This window comes from Sinohyriopsis cumingii, chromosome 18 (assembly GCF_028554795.1).
Source record: "Sinohyriopsis cumingii isolate HCF-2022 chromosome 18, ASM2855479v2, whole genome shotgun sequence".
Taxonomy (NCBI): Eukaryota; Metazoa; Mollusca; class Bivalvia; order Unionida; family Unionidae; genus Sinohyriopsis; species Sinohyriopsis cumingii.
In genome coordinates, this window is record NC_142978.1 from 79227379 (window position 1) to 79233378 (window position 6000).

The window sequence follows — 6000 nt, forward strand, 5'->3', positions numbered from 1 at the left end:
AACCGTTCATAGGATCTAACATAATTATAGAGACCTATGACTACGAAGGAATTAAGCAATAAAATAAGAAACAGTGAAACATGTCTCTAGAGACACTTCTTTTACTTATTACCTTCTCTTAAACAAACGAAGTTGTATTAGCTTAGATGGAGAAAACATGTATTAAAGCGAACGTTAAAGTTGCATTTTATTTAGTAGTATGGAATAGAGATGTTTGATAAAACCTCAGTATCATGATGGAAGTTATTTGTATTTCTATGAAATATCTCGGCTAAAATTATTGCATTATCAATGTAGGTGTCGGCAGACATTAGGAACTGTCATGGAAGACTATTTTCTTGCCAGATATTCTCGATAATGACGCTTAAATACGAACTTATAATTTAACTTTAAGTCTCTTTTTCATGAAAAGCTTCTAGCAATCGCAGCATCGACATTATGCTTTCATTTGAGTCGGAAATTGTCAGGAACCGAAGTTTTCTTTGACAAAAATGAAAATAAAAAATGGGCACGCTCGAATTCGAAGCTAATATAAGTTGAGATTTAACATGTTTAAATATTTAATGTTATGAAAATATTTCACGAAATACAACATGCCTGGATGTAGTGTTCATGGTGCTGCAATAAACATAGCATGTTCTGGGACGGAATGACAGAATTAATATTTTCTTGAACTTTCTCTTTCATCAACCACCTGTTTTGAGAAAACATTTTAATATGTCCACTCAGAGGCTGATTGATAAAGATCTTACTGTCTATTTCTATTGTAAATCACCTACCTGCAGCAAGTCTCGCAGAACCATTGTCAGGAACATCTTTAACACCACAGCGGGGCTCCGCCATTTTACGTAAGGTTTCGTCATCCAACTTACCTGTGATTGGTATATTGACCATTTCTTGAAACTTACTAAAAACGAAAATAATTATATATATATATATATATATATATATATATATATATATATATATATATATATATACAGAGAGAGAGAGAGAGAGAGAGAGAGAGAGAGAGAGAGAGACAGAGAGAGAGAGAGAACACAATAGCATCATGTGATTTTTAAGTGCTTCTAATCAACTTCCACTTTTATTTAAATTCGTTTGATACCATATTGGCATCACCGAATTAAGTTTCGTAGAATAAGAAGAAAGTAAGAAATAACTTTTAATTAATGAGCAACAAAAAATATTTTCCCTTGGATAATCGTGTGTGTGTGTGTGTGTGTGTGAACAAAACTAACCTGATTGCCGCTGCCACTGTGCTAACAGGCACCTTACCAGTAGGTAGAGCTGCCTTTACGACCGTTTCATTCAGATAGTTGAATTTTTCTAAATATGTCTGCAATGAGTATGAAAATTGTAATTAAAATATGCTCAATGACGAGAAATCTTCCCCAATCACATGCACACGCACAAACGACATGATATGGTGTGCTCCCGCACTTTGATGAACAAGTAAATAACATTTTTCATCACAACGAGGGTTTTAGAAAGAGACATCGTAAACGTATATTTGGAAAGAAGCAGGTCGTTTACTAGTCACAAATATTGTTCATCTTATTTAAATCATATATGGAACTGAAACAGTGAATATTTGCGATAATAGCGACAAGAATAAAGATAATTATAATCATCATTCTATCCTACGTACAATGAAGGCATCGGAACTGTCTTCAGAAGTACGAATATAAGGGCACAGAATTAAGTATAGCATTTGAAATGGAGCACATTTTGATCAATTTCCTTCTAACTAGAACCGGGACGAAATGAGCTTTTCGTTGTCAATGACCTGTGGTAACCAAGTCGCTACTATATTCATTGAGAGACATATGTATCAGTCCTTATGTACATCATAACTATCCATCCAGCATAATGACTTCGAAAAGAAATGGATCGAAAAAGAATGTTGAGTATTGGACATAATTTAAAGCTAGACCTATTTCATTTCAATTTGACTTTTCCGTACGAATTGGACAGTGACAACGCATTTGCTCGGAGTTTGAAAACAAAGTCATGTGACCCAAGAATTTGGCTTTGCAAATACCTTTGTAAATAACCATGTATTGAAAACAAATTTAAAAAGGATTAGTGGCTAACATAGTTATATCTTACTAAGGATTGAGACTGACACATTTTATTTTACTTGAAATTTTGTCTTTCCGTCTTTAATTGACTCCTTATATCGCACTGGTGAGTATTTGTGTTTAAGTGTTTGTGTTTGTCTCCTCGTTATGACACTAATTTATTTCTTGTTCCTTTAATTTCCACCACAAATTATGGACTTAAAGTAACGGAAAAACCACCAATGGTTCTTTGGCCCGTACACAGATTTAAAACAGTTTCTTGCGATAAATCAGTCTATTTTGGTATAAATAGAAAATTTCCTCCTAAACAAATGCTATTATAGAAAACAATCTGTAAAACACTTGATAGATTTATGGAATGAATAATGAATGGAGTGAAGGAAAGATATGTATTGCATACATATAAACATAATTTTACACATACCAGTCATGTATCCATCTATTCATCTATCCATCTATCGTATATATACACCAAGTTTTAATACAAGGCGCTCAAAAAAATAAAAGGACTTACAATGGCTTCATTTTCTGTTAGCTTTCTAGAGGTAGTGTCATAACCGTTTCCAATCGTGAAGACGACACAAAACACAAGAAGGGTAAAAGGCACTCGTTTGTTTATGTCCATCTTGTTCTCCTCTAATCTGACTGCAGATAATAATAATAACAGTAATAATAATAATAACTACTAAACGTAGTTTTTTAATATATGACTGTAGGCAAAGATAAGAGAGCATAAAAAATGTAACGTCGAAAAGAAACATCGCGTGGTCTTACATGAGAATCATTTAATTTTAATCCTTGAAACGTATATTTTCCAATATATTTCACACACACATACACACACAGGCATTCTCTCTCAGACCAAGTTTCGTATCTCTATTCAATAATGTTCGAAATAATTTGGCTTTGTCTTTTGGAGTCACATAAAAATGAAATTAAAATCAAAAGCTCTCTTACGATTCAGTAAAGTCTTTCTTTCCCGCTCAAACTTCGGCAGTCAAAACTCATTTGTTATATGTAAATTATGTAACAAGTTATATTGGCTGATCTTGATCTAAAGAAACGTTTCTCTAATGCAAGTAACGGACCTTCATTGTATTTTGATATTGGCAAACATCACCTTAATATCCTTCATGATAAATGTAGATACGCATATAGCCCCATGAAGTCCTATTTCCATAGAGTCAGTTTGCGTAACTCGTATATGGGTAATTGTGATTCTGACAATGAAGACGCTGAATACTATATTGTTGTATTGCCCACTTTTTAATATGTAAAGATCCAAGATCTTTCGCTTTTTCTTTCAACGTAATCCTTGTGTAACTCTAGGTTGATTATTAAAAGGTGAAGCAGATCAAAACAGAGAAACAAATTTTGCATATTACAAAATGCTCAAAAATATATCGCAGAAAGTAGGGGGTTTTAGTGCATAAAATTATATCCTAGCTACTAAATCTATATAATTAATGTAAGACAACAATGACCGTAACCAGTGAAATGTTTTCTCTCTTTCTATCTCTCTTGCTCTCTTTCTCTATCGCTCTCTCTAATTGATTATTTCCTTATATACTTATCTATATGCTTATTCTCTTTTACCCTATAAATCCAGCAATCTTTTAATTAACAAAAATCTTTGACCTTGTTTGTCGCATGTACTCGAATTTTTGCCAAATGAATGTAGCCTTTGGATTATCTTTATATGTTTTTGGATACGTTGTCCGATCATATTTTGTTTATTAGTATAACAATAAAATAAGTTTGAAACAAAAGAAAAGCAACTGAAAACTGGGAATAGATAGGCCAAACCAAAATGATATCACAGCGACATCTAGAAGTATTTTATAATACGTATAATAAAATCACGGTCTGGGAAGAACAAAAAGGCCTATTTAGATATTTATGTTGAAATGTACGAATTATACCAAAACAAATGATCAAATGTAATTTAAGAAAAACAAAATTATAATTAAAGCGTATGTACTTACCTAAATAAATATAAGCGCTATTACACTGATGGTTTCTTGTGTTCTTGTCACTTCGGTAACCAGGCTTGAAGTGGCTTTCCCATCTAAAGCACGATACTTATATAGGACGCAATGGAGAGAGAATAAACCAATCAGATTACAGTTTACAGATTCAGACTTTGTTACGTGGAAGAGGAATGCAATGCCACTTTTATTTGCCTGCTGGTAAGGATTACGCAAGTAAAATGCAATTTCTATTTTCCACGAAACTCACTCGCTTTCAAGTTTCCAGTTAAAAATGTTGCAAATCAATGCAAATAAAGTAACGTGCTGACGTGTGACCCAAACCTATTTTCTCACAAAGTGTTGGATGTAATCTTTTAAGTAGACAAACCTTACCTCAACAGCTGATTACCCAATTTGACGAAATCAAGCTTCATTTATGTTTTCAATGTCTGACTATAAATCCGGAATTATGCACTACCAACCCACCCATCTCCGGCTACGTTTTTCTCTTGTCTACTCAGCCTATAATCCTAATAACTGACTTGTACAATACCTTTCCAACACAAATCATTGTGCCATTCAGTTTCCTAGAGCAGCATAAGTTCAAAAGCGAGAAATGTGTTGAAATGTTTATAAAATGACAAAATTGGTCAGCTCTTTATAATATCTATTCCATCCGAGACCAACAACAAAACTGCGGTTTCGAAATTATACACCCAACATATATAAAAAGAGAAAAAAACTGATAAAATAATCTTATTACGATTAATATGCATTTCCCAATATATTTGACGCTTGAAAAGGCATTGCGAAATATTGAACAACTTTAAATTGTATTGAAATCGATGAACATTTTGTCTTTACTGCTTGTTCGAAACGTCCTTAATCATTCTCCATATCGGCATTTATACTAATCTGCAATTACACGTACTCATGTACTCGCTTATAAGTCGAGTTAAATTACCGTCCCTCTACCAGAACTGCTTTCGCATATTAGGGTCAAAGTTCCTTGTTCTTTTGATCGTTCTTGGCAAACTGCATAGACCCAGAGCTTCCGGCCGCATTATACAGTTAGCATGTTGAACCCAACTCATAAGCGAGCATTTACAGTCCTTAAAAAATGACGTCATTAGTAATTTACACGTTTTATACAATATTTAAAATATTGTCTGAATTTATGGATATTGAGGATGGAAATAGTTATATTTACCGATATTTAAAGATATATGTTCGAAATTTCATAACTTGTTCCTGAAGAAACATTCGATGGTGCTTTCTTAAAGATTAATTTCACTATAGCAACTACTTTCTAGAGCATCATGATGATCGCTAGCTGAGTCTGGCAGAGCAGGCAAAAGGATCTTTGCATCTCGTACTTCCACCAAACTGATGGACAATGTGGCCCCTCCAGCAGATGTACCCTTTTCATTGTCCAGAATAATTATACCCTAGAGAGGTCCCATTCTGTGTATGTGTTTCTCTTAATGTTTCTATTAAATATTTAAATATCAAAATTAATGGAAATGTTTGGTAGTATGTACATGAAGTAATCGGCGCCTTCCATATTCTATAGTCGAATATCGATCTCACTGCCAGAACTTGTCATGGAGAGTGGATTATATTTTTCGTGTATAAATTAGCTCATTCACCAAAATAACGAAACGCATTTTCTCACTTGAAAGACAAGATGCAGCTAGCAGATGAGGACCCCCCTAGAATTTCCTATTTTCTCATACCTGGCACACTCAAGGTTACTTCCCAAACAAAGGGAAAGCATATAATTGTTCATATGTATTTCTTACCTTAAAAATATACAGAAGATAAGATGGACTCAATGGAAATGGAATAAACTTGTATTTGAAGAGGTCCAAGGTCGATCTGCTTGGCAGTCAGAGTTACGTCAATACAGAATGGGTTAAATTAACAATTTAAGCATATTTATGAGA